This window comes from Rhea pennata, chromosome 13 (genome assembly GCF_028389875.1).
Source record: "Rhea pennata isolate bPtePen1 chromosome 13, bPtePen1.pri, whole genome shotgun sequence".
Classification (NCBI taxonomy): Eukaryota; Metazoa; Chordata; class Aves; order Rheiformes; family Rheidae; genus Rhea; species Rhea pennata.
Window position 1 is genome coordinate 789956 of NC_084675.1, and position 16456 is coordinate 806411.

The 16456-nt window shown below is 59.7% G+C and overlaps 9 non-coding genes across 9 annotated transcripts; 6 read left to right on the forward strand and 3 right to left on the reverse strand.

Annotated features, from left to right (window-relative positions):
* Nucleotides 1–485: 485 nt before the first annotated feature.
* Nucleotides 486–579, reverse strand: TRNAI-UAU (transfer RNA isoleucine (anticodon UAU)). The gene is made up of 2 exons: nt 542–579; nt 486–521 (listed from the first exon to the last, which is right to left on the reverse strand). It is a non-coding gene; the product is annotated as a tRNA-Ile (tRNA).
* Nucleotides 580–3786: 3207 nt separating this feature from the next.
* Nucleotides 3787–3860, forward strand: TRNAN-GUU (transfer RNA asparagine (anticodon GUU)). The gene has a single exon. It is a non-coding gene; the product is annotated as a tRNA-Asn (tRNA).
* Nucleotides 3861–4809: 949 nt separating this feature from the next.
* On the forward strand, nt 4810–4881 carry TRNAH-GUG (transfer RNA histidin (anticodon GUG)). The gene has a single exon. It is a non-coding gene; the product is annotated as a tRNA-His (tRNA).
* Nucleotides 4882–5957: 1076 nt separating this feature from the next.
* On the reverse strand, nt 5958–6051 carry TRNAI-UAU (transfer RNA isoleucine (anticodon UAU)). The gene is made up of 2 exons: nt 6014–6051; nt 5958–5993 (listed from the first exon to the last, which is right to left on the reverse strand). It is a non-coding gene; the product is annotated as a tRNA-Ile (tRNA).
* Nucleotides 6052–9258: 3207 nt separating this feature from the next.
* On the forward strand, nt 9259–9332 carry TRNAN-GUU (transfer RNA asparagine (anticodon GUU)). The gene has a single exon. It is a non-coding gene; the product is annotated as a tRNA-Asn (tRNA).
* A 949-nt stretch (nt 9333–10281) lies between these two features.
* On the forward strand, nt 10282–10353 carry TRNAH-GUG (transfer RNA histidin (anticodon GUG)). The gene has a single exon. It is a non-coding gene; the product is annotated as a tRNA-His (tRNA).
* A 1081-nt stretch (nt 10354–11434) lies between these two features.
* Nucleotides 11435–11528, reverse strand: TRNAI-UAU (transfer RNA isoleucine (anticodon UAU)). The gene is made up of 2 exons: nt 11491–11528; nt 11435–11470 (listed from the first exon to the last, which is right to left on the reverse strand). It is a non-coding gene; the product is annotated as a tRNA-Ile (tRNA).
* Nucleotides 11529–14735: 3207 nt separating this feature from the next.
* TRNAN-GUU (transfer RNA asparagine (anticodon GUU)) lies at nt 14736–14809 on the forward strand. Its single transcript has one exon. It is a non-coding gene; the product is annotated as a tRNA-Asn (tRNA).
* Nucleotides 14810–15757: 948 nt separating this feature from the next.
* On the forward strand, nt 15758–15829 carry TRNAH-GUG (transfer RNA histidin (anticodon GUG)). Its single transcript has one exon. It is a non-coding gene; the product is annotated as a tRNA-His (tRNA).
* The last annotated feature ends 627 nt before the right edge of the window (nt 15830–16456 follow it).

A 16456-nucleotide genomic window follows, 5' to 3' on the forward strand; every position in this document is an offset into this window, starting at 1 on the left:
CAGAGCCGCCTTTCTCCCTTAGCTGCAGCGTGAGAGGAGCGGTGGGGCGGCAGGTTTTGCCTGCAGCTCCACGCCAGTGTGTGGCTGTGGAGAGTCAAGAGTGCTTCCTCCTGGCCTGCCTGGAGGTGGAAGGGTTGTGTAGGAAGGATCGGCCACAGCGAGGCTGGGCAGCGGGTGCTGGGAGAGTGTCCGAATGCTGAAAAGTCAAAGGGAAATGATAGCATCTGAGCACTGAGCGAGCTCTGGACGCTCCCTTCTCTGCACCTGCTGCAGAGAAGGGAGGAGAGCCCAGCTCTGCCTCTGGGGTCCTGAACTGAGTGCTCTGTGGGCAGAGCCCCGGTGAAGCCTGCAAGGGCCCCAAGTGCTTCTGCTCGTCCCGGGTGTCTGTATTGACAGTTCCCGGGATGTCTGTGTTGCGACAGACATCACGGCTACACAGGTGCCCTGCCCAAGGCAAGGGGAAGCGCTGCTTGATCAAAAGCCCATGCTCCAGGTGAGGCTTGAACTCACACCCTCAGCATCCCTCTGCTTTGCACTGCTGTATAAGTGCTGCGCGCTGGCCCATTGCGCCACTGGAGCACACTTGGAAAGGTGGACTGGAGCCCACGAGCAGACACCTTTGCCTGTGATCACCAGGGCTCATCAGCATTAACCTGGCACCTCAAGTGCTTTCCTCTTGCCTCGCCCAACAGGGAGCAGCAAGTGTGTGCCCCCCGTTGTGCGTCAGGCTTGCAATATGCACCAGGGCACGGAGAGAGAGGGCAAAAGCACCAAGGGTGGCCTCTCCTCAAGGGAGGGATGATAACTTTATGCCCTCTTCACAACAGATTGTTGCCCTCGGCTACCAGGCCTTTTATCATCTTCTCCCTCTCAGTAATGAGCAGACAAGCACAAACAACAGCAGCCACCTGCCCTGCTCTTTTGGCAGCAAGAGCGCTCCTGAGGTTCGGAGACTTTCGCAATCAACTCCCTTCAAACGAGAGAGATGCTGTCTCTTTTGCTGTCTGTTATACATGCTTGCAGTACCTGGGCCTCTGTGGCTGTGCCTCTGCTCTCCTTGGTTTCAGTGTTGCAAATTGTGCCCTTTCTCTCTTTGGCTTTTGTTCAGCCAAGGGTGCCGGAGAGGTCTTTGGTCCTGCGGCCTGGGGGGCTGGCTACGTCCCAGAGGGCCACAGGCAGCTGACAGCAGGCAGCATTAGTGTCCTCTGTCTCTTCTGGGGGCACAGGCTGATTCCTCAACGTCCGGGAGATAGATACACGAGTGCTGTTGAATCCCAGTGCGAGGGGCAGCAGAAACGAGGTCCAAAGCCCTTGCCCCTTTACTAAGCGGCATGTCTGCAAGCAAAGCAGGTGCTTAGGAAGAGGGCAGGGACAATGAGGGTAAAAGAAGACAACAGAAGAAGAGGCTGCTGCCAGCAGCAGGCCAAAAGCGCGCGACCGTCATCCAGCTCCTCAGGAAGGATTCACAAAGCCCCTTCCTGAGTTTGTTGAAGGACAGGGAGATGCTTTGTTCCTGGTTCAGAGGAGACTCGTGGACAGGCTTCAAGGAGCCTTGAATTTGAAAGAGGCTGACAGAGCTGTCAAGCAGCCTTGAGCTGACCGTGGCTTACAGGGAGCTACTAGGTGCAGCTTTGAAACCGAATGGAATGGTGCCCGCGGGCAAATCTGGGCACTCGGCCCTGGGAAAGGCAGTGCCTGCGCTGAAAACCCCACGCAGAGCCCGCTGCAGGAGCAGAGTGGCAGTGCAGTGGGAGCAGCTGGGCCCGTGACCCAGAGGGTGATCGATCCACAGAGCCTCTGCTACGCAGCATTTCCCTTCCGTGTTTCATCATGCGATGCATCATGTCTTCAACTTGATAGGGAATCCTGCCCACAGGGCTTGTCTGCCTGTCTGCGAGGGTGGCCGTCTATCCTCTGCTCCCCAGCCTGCCCCTGTGCTGCCCCCTCTCTCCTGTCTTCAGGCCCCAGATCCGAGTGCTAGCTCAGCCCTGGGCAGGGAAGGGGCAGCATCCCAAGAGGAAGCTCCGTCTCCGTGGGGCCTGGCAAAGTCAGGACAGACAGCTCCTGATCTGGGACCCAGGTGGCTCTGGGGTTTGGCGCTCTGGCAGCTGGGGACCGTCTGAGGGAGCCCCAGAGCCCGTGACTGACAGCTGTGTTGCAGGGCTGGGCGGACTGTTCAGGGAGCCTGCTAGGGACCCTGTCCTGGGCACAGCTGTCAGGTGATGGTTCGAGAGCACGGAAGGGGAGCTTCCGAATGCCCCGGTCAGTGTGCAAGAGCACCAGCGCTCATGCCAGTGGTGACATTCACCGGGAAGCGTGGGAAGGGTCTCTCCTGGGCTTTGCTGCGGGGCCGCCTGCTGCGGCCTCTGGGGGACTGGGTAGTGCGGGGAGCTCAGGCCAGAAAGACAAGGCAGCTGCTGCGGCAGGCGAGTCGCATCCCACAGATCCGGAGACCCTTTCTGTGTCACCCAGTGCCTCGCAGGAGCCACCAGGAAACAAATATTCTCCCTCACCGAGGGGGGATTTGTCAGAAGACAGGACTGCCCTGGAGCTGGGTGCACAAGCAAGCGCAGGATGGCTGTTGTAAGAGAGGAAATGCCCTGTTCCCCGTGCCTGCTCCGAGCTCTTGTGGCACTGATCAGGTCCCCTTGCTTTCAGGCTGCCCCCAAGGTGGGAGGCCTGGCTTGCTGTGGCAATAGGGAGCCCTTCCCCGGCCGGGAATCGAACCTAGGCCACGGTGGTGAGAGTGCCAAATCCTGACCACGAGACCACCAGCAAGGAGTGGCCCAACCCTCCTGGGCACCCACTGGTGGGCACCAGCCCAGTCCTGCTGGGGACCGGCCCCTCCAAGCACAGCCCCACACAGCTTCTTAGCTCCTAACACCTTGGCAAATGCCCTCCTGCGTTAAATTCAGCTGCAGCTCTCCTAGGTGTGCCTCTGTGGGACAAAACTGCCCGTACTTCCATTTCAAGCCAGGAGGCTTCACGCACTGCTGTGCGCCTAGAGCACAGAACCGGCTCCCTGGAAGGCGAGTCTGTCCTCTGCCAGGGTCAGTCCAGCCCCACGCAGAGCGAACAGATAAAGCGGAGGAGGAGGAGAGCTTGAGAAGGGCTGAGGCAGAGGAAACCTCACTCAAACGCCTGCTCGGAAACAACCCCTGCCTCAAGCACTTCTTATTCCGGAAGTCTCTGCAAAATGGTCCTGAGGGCGCTGACAGGGTCTGATGGTGCTGGGGCTTGCAGGAAGCACAGGCACCCCTCCGTACCTACGGGCAGCGGATGCTGGGTGGTGCTCAGGGCTTGTCCAGGAGAGGAGCCTCCCGCTGCTGGCACCACTTCTACACCTTGCTCCGTGCAGGGGTGGCCAGAGGGAGGGGAGCCAATCCCTCACCCTGGCTCACCTCAGCCAGGTCAGCAGTGCTGTGTGCGCGGCCACTGCCCTGCCTCCAGCACCGGGAGCAGGGCGGGTAAAGGCCTGGGAAATGGCCTTTAAGGAGAGCTGCGCTGCCCAGCTCCCCCTCGACGCACAGCGCGTGGGCAAGTGACGCTGCAAGAGACTGAGAAAAGGCCTGCGCTCGAGCCAGCTGCACCACGTGGTGCGTGCACATGCCCTCCACGTGCAGTGCTCTGTGTGCATGGAGCAGCACGGAAACCGGGGTGTGTCTCTGTCCGGGCCTTTGCCTGGGTCTTGGGATCTGGCCCAGGATCAGGGGCATTGCCAGTCCCTCAGCACCAAGGTGTGTGATGACACAGAAGGGAGCATCATGGAGACAGCACTTGGTGGGGGTCTCTGTGGCGCAATGGGTGAGCGCGCTCGGCTGTTAACCGAGAGGCTGGTGGTTCGAGCCCACCCAGGGACGGCCTCCTTTTGGTGGCACACCTGGGCTCAACAGGTGCACACTGGAGCCCTTGCCACAGCCACCCTGAGAGACCCTCCTCAGCACCCGCGGGGGGAATTGCCACAGCCATGACGAGTGGCACTCCCCAGCATCTGCTGGGGGGTGGAAGCGCGTGCTGGCTTCTCCCACATCCCTCCCAGGAAACGGCTCCTCTGCAGGGTGGCTGGCTCCGCCTGCCTGCAGTTGCCAGAGCAGAGGCCTCTTGGCACTTTAGCAGCCCTTCCAGGGTCTCGTACCCTCAAGATCCTGCATGCAGGCCTCAGAGGAGGCTGCTGCTCAGCCTTTTGCTTTGGCATGGGCCTGACCACAGATTTACCTAGCCCTTTAATCCCGCCGTGGTCTTGTTGTCCAAGTCAATCCCCAGAATTTACACTTCTCCTGTACAACCGAGAGTTAGGTCCCGACAAGTGATGCTGTCTGTGCGGGGCTGAATTTTCCAATTTCCCCCAGAGACATGCAGAGGTCCTGCGGAGGACCTACAAGGGCACTGCGGCTCTCAAGGCCAAGGTAGCCATGGGTAAATCTTGTGTCTTCTCCCTCGAGTGCCTGGAGGGTCCAGTGCTTGGCATTTGTGACCAAGACTAGCTTGGAGTTGCTGCAGCTGCTCGGTCTCTTGCGAGAAGGCTTCCAGCCTCCCTGAGGTAGGAGGCGGGCTACTGGAGACAGGACTTGTGTTCTGCCCCTTCTGCTGGCATGCGGTGGGGTCCTGCCAATGGAGGTGGGGGCAAATGCGCGTGATGGGGCTGCAGAGTCAGCTTCTGTTGCTCCTGGGAGCATGCATGGGGGATGGGTGCTGCAGGGTGCCTGCAGGAAGGGCAGTTAAGAGGCCCTTGCTGTTCCCACCCTATTGCCTGAAGGAGGCAGGAGAGAAATAATGCCCAAGGAGCAAAGGCGGTCAGTCACATGCGCAGCTGTGATCGTATAGTGGTTAGTACTCTGCGTTGTGGCCGCAGCAACCTCGGTTCGAATCCGAGTCACAGCAAGGGTTTTGCAAAGCCCGCGGCCTGAGCGGGGGAGTTTGAAAAGACAAGGGAGGCACCTGCAAGGACGGGCCAAGGGTTTCTTTCCAAAGATGCCGTGGCCTAGGAAGGAGGTACAAGCTCTTCCGTGCTCTCTGTCCCAAACATTCAATGGGCTCGTGCCTAAAACGATGTCCTGCTGTCTAGCGACTGTGCAGCGTCTTCTCCTGTGGGGCTGCCGTGGCAGCTGCACGTGCCTCTGGGAAAGCATTCAGGCTTCTGCATTCTCTGGGCAAAGCTTGAGAACCGAGAGACTCTGCCTGGAAAGCACCCAGCTTTTCACCTCCCTTTCTCTTGCCCTCGCTCCCCATTTTGCAGCAAGGGGACTTTCAGCTCCACACCAAAACCACCACCCTGCAACCCCAGCCCAGCCGTGGCTGCCATCGCACTCCGCAGAGACCCAACACCACTAGCTCTTCCCTGGGAGGAAGAGCACATTTTCTTCTCCACGGGGAGCGTGTGACTTCCGAGGTTATGCCTCCACGCTTGGCCATGCCTCCATGTTCTGACCAAGCTGTAAGCTGGCTGTGGGAAGGACACCCTCTGTGGAAGGGCAGAGCCGCCTTTCTCCCTTAGCTGCAGCGTGAGAGGAGCGGTGGGGCGGCAGGTTTTGCCTGCAGCTCCACGCCAGTGTGTGGCTGTGGAGAGTCAAGAGTGCTTCCTCCTGGCCTGCCTGGAGGTGGAAGGGTTGTGTAGGAAGGATCGGCCACAGCGAGGCTGGGCAGCGGGTGCTGGGAGAGTGTCCGAATGCTGAAAAGTCAAAGGGAAATGATAGCATCTGAGCACTGAGCGAGCTCTGGACGCTCCCTTCTCTGCACCTGCTGCAGAGAAGGGAGGAGAGCCCAGCTCTGCCTCTGGGGTCCTGAACTGAGTACTCTGTGGGCAGAGCCCCGGTGAAGCCTGCAAGGGCCCCAAGTGCTTCTGCTCGTCCCGGGTGTCTGTATTGACAGTTCCCGGGATGTCTGTATTGCGACAGACATCACGGCTACACAGGTGCCCTGCCCAAGGCAAGGGGAAGCGCTGCTTGATCAAAAGCCCATGCTCCAGGTGAGGCTTGAACTCACACCCTCAGCATCCCTCTGCTTTGCACTGCTGTATAAGTGCTGCGCGCTGGCCCATTGCGCCACTGGAGCACACTTGGAAAGGTGGACTGGAGCCCACGAGCAGACACCTTTGCCTGTGATCACCAGGGCTCATCAGCATTAACCTGGCACCTCAAGTGCTTTCCTCTTGCCTCGCCCAACAGGGAGCAGCAAGTGTGTGCCCCCCGTTGTGCGTCAGGCTTGCAATATGCACCAGGGCACGGAGAGAGAGGGCAAAAGCACCAAGGGTGGCCTCTCCTCAAGGGAGGGATGATAACTTTATGCCCTCTTCACAACAGATTGTTGCCCTCGGCTACCAGGCCTTTTATCATCTTCTCCCTCTCAGTAATGAGCAGACAAGCACAAACAACAGCAGCCACCTGCCCTGCTCTTTTGGCAGCAAGAGCGCTCCTGAGGTTCGGAGACTTTCGCAATCAACTCCCTTCAAACGAGAGAGATGCTGTCTCTTTTGCTGTCTGTTATACATGCTTGCAGTACCTGGGCCTCTGTGGCTGTGCCTCTGCTCTCCTTGGTTTCAGTGTTGCAAATTGTGCCCTTTCTCTCTTTGGCTTTTGTTCAGCCAAGGGTGCCGGAGAGGTCTTTGGTCCTGCGGCCTGGGGGGCTGGCTACGTCCCAGAGGGCCACAGGCAGCTGACAGCAGGCAGCATTAGTGTCCTCTGTCTCTTCTGGGGGCACAGGCTGATTCCACAACGTCCGGGAGATAGATACACGAGTGCTGTTGAATCCCAGTGCGAGGGGCAGCAGAAACGAGGTCCAAAGCCCTTGCCCCTTTACTAAGCGGCATGTCTGCAAGCAAAGCAGGTGCTTAGGAAGAGGGCAGGGACAATGAGGGTAAAAGAAGACAACAGAAGAAGAGGCTGCTGCCAGCAGCAGGCCAAAAGCGCGCGACCATCATCCAGCTCCTCAGGAAGGATTCACAAAGCCCCTTCCTGAGTTTGTTGAAGGACAGGGAGATGCTTTGTTCCTGGTTCAGAGGAGACTCGTGGACAGGCTTCAAGGAGCCTTGAATTTGAAAGAGGCTGACAGAGCTGTCAAGCAGCCTTGAGCTGACCGTGGCTTACAGGGAGCTACTAGGTGCAGCTTTGAAACCGAATGGAATGGTGCCCGCGGGCAAATCTGGGCACTCGGCCCTGGGAAAGGCAGCGCCTGCGCTGAAAACCCCACGCAGAGCCCGCCGCAGGAGCAGAGTGGCAGTGCAGTGGGAGCAGCTGGGCCCGTGACCCAGAGGGTGATCGATCCACAGAGCCTCTGCTACGCAGCATTTCCCTTCCGTGTTTCATCATGCGATGCATCATGTCTTCAACTTGATAGGGAATCCTGCCCACAGGGCTTGTCTGCCTGTCTGCGAGGGTGGCCGTCTATCCTCTGCTCCCCAGCCCGCCCCTGTGCTGCCCCCTCTCTCCTGCCTTCAGGCCCCAGATCCGAGTGCTAGCTCAGCCCTGGGCAGGGAAGGGGCAGCATCCCAAGAGGAAGCTCCGTCTCCGTGGGGCCTGGCAAAGTCAGGACAGACAGCTCCTGATTTGGGACCCAGGTGGCTCTGGGGTTTGGCGCTCTGGCAGCTGGGGACCGTCTGAGGGAGCCCCAGAGCCCGTGACTGACAGCTGTGTTGCAGGGCTGGGCGGACTGTTCAGGGAGCCTGCTAGGGACCCTGTCCTGGGCACAGCTGTCAGGTGATGGTTCGAGAGCACGGAAGGGGAGCTTCCGAATGCCCCGGTCAGTGTGCAAGAGCACCAGCGCTCATGCCAGTGGTGACATTCACCGGGAAGCGTGGGAAGGGTCTCTCCTGGGCTTTGCTGCGGGGCCGCCTGCTGCGGCCTCTGGGGGACTGGGTAGTGCGGGGAGCTCAGGCCAGAAAGACAAGGCAGCTGCTGCGGCAGGCGAGTCGCATCCCACAGATCCGGAGACCCTTTCTGTGTCACCCAGTGCCTCGCAGGAGCCACCAGGAAACAAATATTCTCCCTCACCGAGGGGGGATTTGTCAGAAGACAGGACTGCCCTGGAGCTGGGTGCACAAGCAAGCGCAGGATGGCTGTTGTAAGAGAGGAAATGCCCTGTTCCCCGTGCCTGCTCCGAGCTCTTGTGGCACTGATCAGGTCCCCTTGCTTTCAGGCTGCCCCCAAGGTGGGAGGCCTGGCTTGCTGTGGCAATAGGGAGCCCTTCCCCGGCCGGGAATCGAACCTAGGCCACGGTGGTGAGAGTGCCAAATCCTGACCACGAGACCACCAGCGAGGAGTGGCCCAACCCGCCTGGGCACCCACTGGTGGGCACCAGCCCAGTCCTGCCGGGGACCGGCCCCTCCAAGCACAGCCCCACACAGCTTCTTAGCTCCTAACACCTTGGCAAATGCCCTCCTGCGTTAAATTCAGCTGCAGCTCTCCTAGGTGTGCCTCTGTGGGACAAAACTGCCCGTACTTCCATTTCAAGCCAGGAGGCTTCACGCACTGCTGTGCGCCTAGAGCACAGAACCGGCTCCCTGGAAGGCGAGTCTGTCCTCTGCCAGGGTCAGTCCAGCCCCACGCAGAGCGAACAGATAAAGCGGAGGAGGAGGAGAGCTTGAGAAGGGCTGAGGCAGAGGAAACCTCACTCAAACGCCTGCTCGGAAACAACCCCTGCCTCAAGCACTTCTTATTCCGGAAGTCTCTGCAAAATGGTCCTGAGGGCGCTGACAGGGTCTGATGGTGCTGGGGCTTGCAGGAAGCACAGGCACCCCTCCGTACCTACGGGCAGCGGATGCTGGGTGGTGCTCAGGGCTTGTCCAGGAGAGGAGCCTCCCGCTGCTGGCACCACTTCTACACCTTGCTCCGTGCAGGGGTGGCCAGAGGGAGGGGAGCCAATCCCTCACCCTGGCTCACCTCAGCCAGGTCAGCAGTGCTGTGTGCGCGGCCACTGCCCTGCCTCCAGCACCGGGAGCAGGGCGGGTAAAGGCCTGGGAAATGGCCTTTAAGGAGAGCTGCGCTGCCCAGCTCCCCCTCGACGCACAGCGCGTGGGCAAGTGACGCTGCAAGAGACTGAGAAAAGGCCTGCGCTCGAGCCAGCTGCACCACGTGGTGCGTGCACATGCCCTCCACGTGCGGTGCTCTGTGTGCATGGAGCAGCACGGAAACCGGGGTGTGTCTCTGTCCGGGCCTTTGCCTGGGTCTTGGGATCTGGCCCAGGATCAGGGGCATTGCCAGTCCCTCAGCACCAAGGTGTGTGATGACACAGAAGGGAGCATCATGGAGACAGCACTTGGTGGGGGTCTCTGTGGCGCAATGGGTGAGCGCGCTCGGCTGTTAACCGAGAGGCTGGTGGTTCGAGCCCACCCAGGGACGGCCTCCTTTTGGTGGCACACCTGGGCTCAACAGGTGCACACTGGAGCCCTTGCCACAGCCACCCTGAGAGACCCTCCTCAGCACCCGCGGGGGGAATTGCCGCAGCCATGACGAGTGGCACTCCCCAGCATCTGCTGGGGGGTGGAAGCGCGTGCTGGCTTCTCCCACATCCCTCCCAGGAAACGGCTCCTCTGCAGGGTGGCTGGCTCCGCCTGCCTGCAGTTGCCAGAGCAGAGGCCTCTTGGCACTTTAGCAGCCCTTCCAGGGTCTCGTACCCTCAAGATCCTGCATGCAGGCCTCAGAGGAGGCTGCTGCTCAGCCTTTTGCTTTGGCATGGGCCTGACCACAGATTTACCTAGCCCTTTAATCCCGCCGTGGTCTTGTTGTCCAAGTCAATCCCCAGAATTTACACTTCTCCTGTACAACCGAGAGTTAGGTCCCGACAAGTGATGCTGTCTGTGCGGGGCTGAATTTTCCAATTTCCCCCAGAGACATGCAGAGGTCCTGCGGAGGACCTACAAGGGCACTGCGGCTCTCAAGGCCAAGGTAGCCATGGGTAAATCTTGTGTCTTCTCCCTCGAGTGCCTGGAGGGTCCAGTGCTTGGCATTTGTGACCAAGACTAGCTTGGAGTTGCTGCAGCTGCTCGGTCTCTTGCGAGAAGGCTTCCAGCCTCCCTGAGGTAGGAGGCGGGCTACTGGAGACAGGACTTGTGTTCTGCCCCTTCTGCTGGCATGCGGTGGGGTCCTGCCAATGGAGGTGGGGGCAAATGCGCGTGATGGGGCTGCAGAGTCAGCTTCTGTTGCTCCTGGGAGCATGCATGGGGGATGGGTGCTGCAGGGTGCCTGCAGGAAGGGCAGTTAAGAGGCCCTTGCTGTTCCCACCCTATTGCCTGAAGGAGGCAGGAGAGAAATAATGCCCAAGGAGCAAAGGCGGTCAGTCACATGCGCAGCTGTGATCGTATAGTGGTTAGTACTCTGCGTTGTGGCCGCAGCAACCTCGGTTCGAATCCGAGTCACAGCAAGGGTTTTGCAAAGCCCGCGGCCTGAGCGGGGGAGTTTGAAAAGACAAGGGAGGCACCTGCAAGGACGGGCCAAGGGTTTCTTTCTTTCCAAAGATGCCGTGGCCTAGGAAGGAGGTACAAGCTCTTCCGTGCTCTCTGTCCCAAACATTCAATGGGCTCGTGCCTAAAACGATGTCCTGCTGTCTAGCGACTGTGCAGCGTCTTCTCCTGTGGGGCTGCCGTGGCAGCTGCGCGTGCCTCTGGGAAAGCATTCAGGCTTCTGCATTCTCTGGGCAAAAGCTTGAGAACCGAGAGACTCTGCCTGGAAAGCACCCAGCTTTTCACCTCCCTTTCTCTTGCCCTCGCTCCCCATTTTGCAGCAAGGGGACTTTCAGCTCCACACCAAAACCACCACCCTGCAACCCCAGCCCAGCCGTGGCTGCCATCGCACTCCGCAGAGACCCAACACCACTAGCTCTTCCCTGGGAGGAAGAGCACATTTTCTTCTCCACGGGGAGCGTGTGACTTCCGAGGTTATGCCTCCACACTTGGCCATGCCTCCATGTTCTGACCAAGCTGTAAGCTGGCTGTGGGAAGGACACCCTCTGTGGAAGGGCAGAGCCACCTTTCTCCCTTAGCTGCAGCGTGAGAGGAGCGGTGGGGCGGCAGGTTTTGCCTGCAGCTCCACGCCAGTGCGTGGCTGTGGAGAGTCAAGAGTGCTTCCTCCTGGCCTGCCTGGAGGTGGAAGGGTTGTGTAGGAAGGATCGGCCACAGCGAGGCTGGGCAGCGGGTGCTGGGAGAGTGTCCGAATGCTGAAAAGTCAAAGGGAAATGATAGCATCTGAGCACTGAGCGAGCTCTGGACGCTCCCTTCTCTGCACCTGCTGCAGAGAAGGGAGGAGAGCCCAGCTCTGCCTCTGGGGTCCTGAACTGAGTGCTCTGTGGGCAGAGCCCCGGTGAAGCCTGCAAGGGCCCCAAGTGCTTCTGCTCGTCCCGGGTGTCTGTATTGACAGTTCCCGGGATGTCTGTGTTGCGACAGACATCACGGCTACACAGGTGCCCTGCCCAAGGCAAGGGGAAGCGCTGCTTGATCAAAAGCCCATGCTCCAGGTGAGGCTTGAACTCACACCCTCAGCATCCCTCTGCTTTGCACTGCTGTATAAGTGCTGCGTGCTGGCCCATTGCGCCACTGGAGCACACTTGGAAAGGTGGACTGGAGCCCACGAGCAGACACCTTTGCCTGTGATTACCAGGGCTCATCAGCATTAACCTGGCACCTCAAGTGCTTTCCTCTTGCCTCGCCCAACAGGGAGCAGCAAGTGTGTGCCCCCCGTTGTGCGTCAGGCTTGCAATATGCACCAGGGCACGGAGAGAGAGGGCAAAAGCACCAAGGGTGGCCTCTCCTCAAGGGAGGGATGATAACTTTATGCCCTCTTCACAACAGATTGTTGCCCTCGGCTACCAGGCCTTTTATCATCTTCTCCCTCTCAGTAATGAGCAGACAAGCACAAACAACAGCAGCCACCTGCCCTGCTCTTTTGGCAGCAAGAGCGCTCCTGAGGTTCGGAGACTTTCGCAATCAACTCCCTTCAAACGAGAGAGATGCTGTCTCTTTTGCTGTCTGTTATACATGCTTGCAGTACCTGGGCCTCTGTAGCTGTGCCTCTGCTCTCCTTGGTTTCAGTGTTGCAAATTGTGCCCTTTCTCTCTTTGGCTTTTGTTCAGCCAAGGGTGCCGGAGAGGTCTTTGGTCCTGCGGCCTGGGGGGCTGGCTACGTCCCAGAGGGCCACAGGCAGCTGACAGCAGGCAGCATTAGTGTCCTCTGTCTCTTCTGGGGGCACAGGCTGATTCCACAACGTCCGGGAGATAGATACACGAGTGCTGTTGAATCCCAGTGCGAGGGGCAGCAGAAACGAGGTCCAAAGCCCTTGCCCCTTTACTAAGCGGCATGTCTGCAAGCAAAGCAGGTGCTTAGGAAGAGGGCAGGGACAATGAGGGTAAAAGAAGACAACAGAAGAAGAGGCTGCTGCCAGCAGCAGGCCAAAAGCGCGCGACCGTCATCCAGCTCCTCAGGAAGGATTCACAAAGCCCCTTCCTGAGTTTGTTGAAGGACAGGGAGATGCTTTGTTCCTGGTTCAGAGGAGACTCGTGGACAGGCTTCAAGGAGCCTTGAATTTGAAAGAGGCTGACAGAGCTGTCAAGCAGCCTTGAGCTGACCGTGGCTTACAGGGAGCTACTAGGTGCAGCTTTGAAACCGAATGGAATGGTGCCCGCGGGCAAATCTGGGCACTCGGCCCTGGGAAAGGCAGCGCCTGCGCTGAAAACCCCACGCAGAGCCCGCCGCAGGAGCAGAGTGGCAGTGCAGTGGGAGCAGCTGGGCCCGTGACCCAGAGGGTGATCGATCCACAGAGCCTCTGCTACGCAGCATTTCCCTTCCGTGTTTCATCACGCGATGCATCATGTCTTCAACTTGATAGGGAATCCTGCCCACAGGGCTTGTCTGCCTGTCTGCGAGGGTGGCCGTCTATCCTCTGCTCCCCAGCCCGCCCCTGTGCTGCCCCCTCTCTCCTGTCTTCAGGCCCCAGATCTGAGTGCTAGCTCAGCCCTGGGCAGGGAAGGGGCAGCATCCCAAGAGGAAGCTCCATCTCCGTGGGGCCTGGCAAAGTCAGGACAGACAGCTCCTGATTTGGGACCCAGGTGGCTCTGGGGTTTGGCACTCTGGCAGCTGGGGACCGTCTGAGGGAGCCCCAGAGCCCGTGACTGACAGCTGTGTTGCAGGGCTGGGCGGACTGTTCAGGGAGCCTGCTAGGGACCCTGTCCTGGGCACAGCTGTCAGGTGATGGTTCGAGAGCACGGAAGGGGAGCTTCCGAATGCCCCGGTCAGTGTGCAAGAGCACCAGCGCTCATGCCAGTGGTGACATTCACCGGGAAGAGTGGGAAGGGTCTCTCCTGGGCTTTGCTGCGGGGCCGCCTGCTGCGGCCTCTGGGGGACTGGGTAGTGCGGGGAGCTCAGGCCAGAAAGACAAGGCAGCTGCTGCGGCAGGCGAGTCGCATCCCACAGATCCGGAGACCCTTTCTGTGTCACCCAGTGCCTCGCAGGAGCCACCAGGAAACAAATATTCTCCCTCACCGAGGGGGGATTTGTCAGAAGACAGGACTGCCCTGGAGCTGGGTGCACAAGCAAGCGCAGGATGGCTGTTGTAAGAGAGGAAATGCCCTGTTCCCCGTGCCTGCTCCGAGCTCTTGTGGCACTGATCAGGTCCCCTTGCTTTCAGGCTGCCCCCAAGGTGGGAGGCCTGGCTTGCTGTGGCAATAGGGAGCCCTTCCCCGGCCGGGAATCGAACCTAGGCCGCGGCAGTGAGAGTGCCAAATCCTGACCACGAGACCACCAGCGAGGAGTGGCCCAACCCGCCTGGGCACCCACTGGTGGGCACCAGCCCAGTCCTGCTGGGGACCGGCCCCTCCAAGCACAGCCCCACACAGCTTCTTAGCTCCTAACACCTTGGCAAATGCCCTCCTGCGTTAAATTCAGCTGCAGCTCTCCTAGGTGTGCCTCTGTGGGACAAAACTGCCCGTACTTCCATTTCAAGCCAGGAGGCTTCACGCACTGCTGTGCGCCTAGAGCACAGAACCGGCTCCCTGGAAGGCGAGTCTGTCCTCTGCCAGGGTCAGTCCAGCCCCACGCAGAGCGAACAGATAAAGCGGAGGAGGAGGAGAGCTTGAGAAGGGCTGAGGCAGAGGAAACCTCACTCAAACGCCTGCTCGGAAACAACCCCTGCCTCAAGCACTTCTTATTCCGGAAGTCTCTGCAAAATGGTCCTGAGGGCGCTGACAGGGTCTGATGGTGCTGGGGCTTGCAGGAAGCACAGGCACCCCTCCGTACCTACGGGCAGCGGATGCTGGGTGGTGCTCAGGGCTTGTCCAGGAGAGGAGCCTCCCGCTGCTGGCACCACTTCTACACCTTGCTCCGTGCAGGGGTGGCCAGAGGGAGGGGAGCCAATCCCTCACCCTGGCTCACCTCAGCCAGGTCAGCAGTGCTGTGTGCGCGGCCACTGCCCTGCCTCCAGCACCGGGAGCAGGGCGGGTAAAGGCCTGGGAAATGGCCTTTAAGGAGAGCTGCGCTGCCCAGCTCCCCCTCGACACACAGCGCGTGGGCAAGTGACGCTGCAAGAGACTGAGAAAAGGCCTGCGCTCGAGCCAGCTGCACCACGTGGTGCGTGCACATGCCCTCCACGTGCAGTGCTCTGTGTGCATGGAGCAGCACGGAAACCGGGGTGTGTCTCTGTCCGGGCCTTTGCCTGGGTCTTGGGATCTGGCCCAGGATCAGGGGCATTGCCAGTCCCTCAGCACCAAGGTGTGTGATGACACGGAAGGGAGCATCATGGAGACAGCGCTTGGTGGGGGTCTCTGTGGCGCAATGGGTGAGCGCGCTCGGCTGTTAACTGAGAGGCTGGTGGTTCGAGCCCACCCAGGGACGGCCTCCTTTTGGTGGCACACCTGGGCTCAACAGGTGCACACTGGAGCCCTTGCCACGCCACCCTGAGAGACCCTCCTCAGCACCCGTGGGGGGAATTGCCACAGCCATGACGAGTGGCACTCCCCAGCATCTGCTGGGGGGTGGAAGCGCGTGCTGGCTTCTCCCACATCCCTCCCAGGAAACGGCTCCTCTGCAGGGTGGCTGGCTCCGCCTGCCTGCAGTTGCCAGAGCAGAGGCCTCTTGGCACTTTAGCAGCCCTTCCAGGGTCTCGTACCCTCAAGATCCTGCATGCAGGCCTCAGAGGAGGCTGCTGCTCAGCCTTTTGCTTTGGCATGGGCCTGACCACAGATTTACCTAGCCCTTTAATCCCGCCGTGGTCTTGTTGTCCAAGTCAATCCCCAGAATTTACACTTCTCCTGTACAACCGAGAGTTAGGTCCCGACAAGTGATGCTGTCTGTGCGGGGCTGAATTTTCCAATTTCCCCCAGAGACATGCAGAGGTCCTGCGGAGGACCTACAAGGGCACTGCGGCTCTCAAGGCCAAGGTAGCCATGGGTAAATCTTGTGTCTTCTCCCTCGAGTGCCTGGAGGGTCCAGTGCTTGGCATTTGTGACCAAGATTAGCCTGGAGTTGCTGCAGCTGCTCGGTCTCTTGCGAGAAGGCTTCCAGCCTCCCTGAGGTAGGAGGCGGGCTACTGGAGACAGGACTTGTGTTCTGCCCCTTCTGCTGGCATGCGGTGGGGTCCTGCCAATGGAGGTGGGGGCAAATGCGCGTGATGGGGCTGCAGAGTCAGCTTCTGTTGCTCCTGGGAGCATGCATGGGGGATGGGTGCTGCAGGGTGCCTGCAGGAAGGGCAGTTAAGAGGCCCTTGCTGTTCCCACCCTATTGCCTGAAGGAGGCAGGAGAGAAATAATGCCCAAGGAGCAAAGGCGGTCAGTCACATGCGCAGCTGTGATCGTATAGTGGTTAGTACTCTGCGTTGTGGCCGCAGCAACCTCGGTTCGAATCCGAGTCACAGCAAGGGTTTTGCAAAGCCCGCGGCCTGAGCGGGGGAGTTTGGAAAGACAAGGGAGGCACCTGCAAGGACGGGCCAAGGGTTTATTTCTTTCCAAAGATGCCGTGGCCTAGGAAGGAGGTACAAGCTCTTCCGTGCTCTCTGTCCCAAACATTCAACGGGCTCGTGCCTAAAACGATGTCCTGCTGTCTAGTGACTGTGCAGCGTCTTCTCCTGTGGGGCTGCCGTGGCAGCTGCGCGTGCCTCTGGGAAAGCATTCAGGCTTCTGCATTCTCTGGGCAAAGCTTGAGAACCGAGAGACTCTGCCTGGAAAGCACCCAGCTTTTCACCTCCCTTTCTCTTGCCCTCGCTCCCCATTTTGCAGCAAGGGGACTTTCAGCTCCACACCAAAACCACCACCCTGCAACCCCAGCCCAGCCGTGGCTGCCATCGCACTCCGCAGAGACCCAACACCACTAGCTCTTCCCTGGGAGGAAGAGCACATTTTCTTCTCCACGGGGAGCGTGTGACTTCCGAGGTTATGCCTCCACGCTTGGCCATGCCTCCATGTTCTGACCAAGCTGTAAGCTGGCTGTGGGAAGGACACCCTCTGTGGAAGGGCAGAGCCGCCTTTCTCCCTTAGCTGCAGCGTG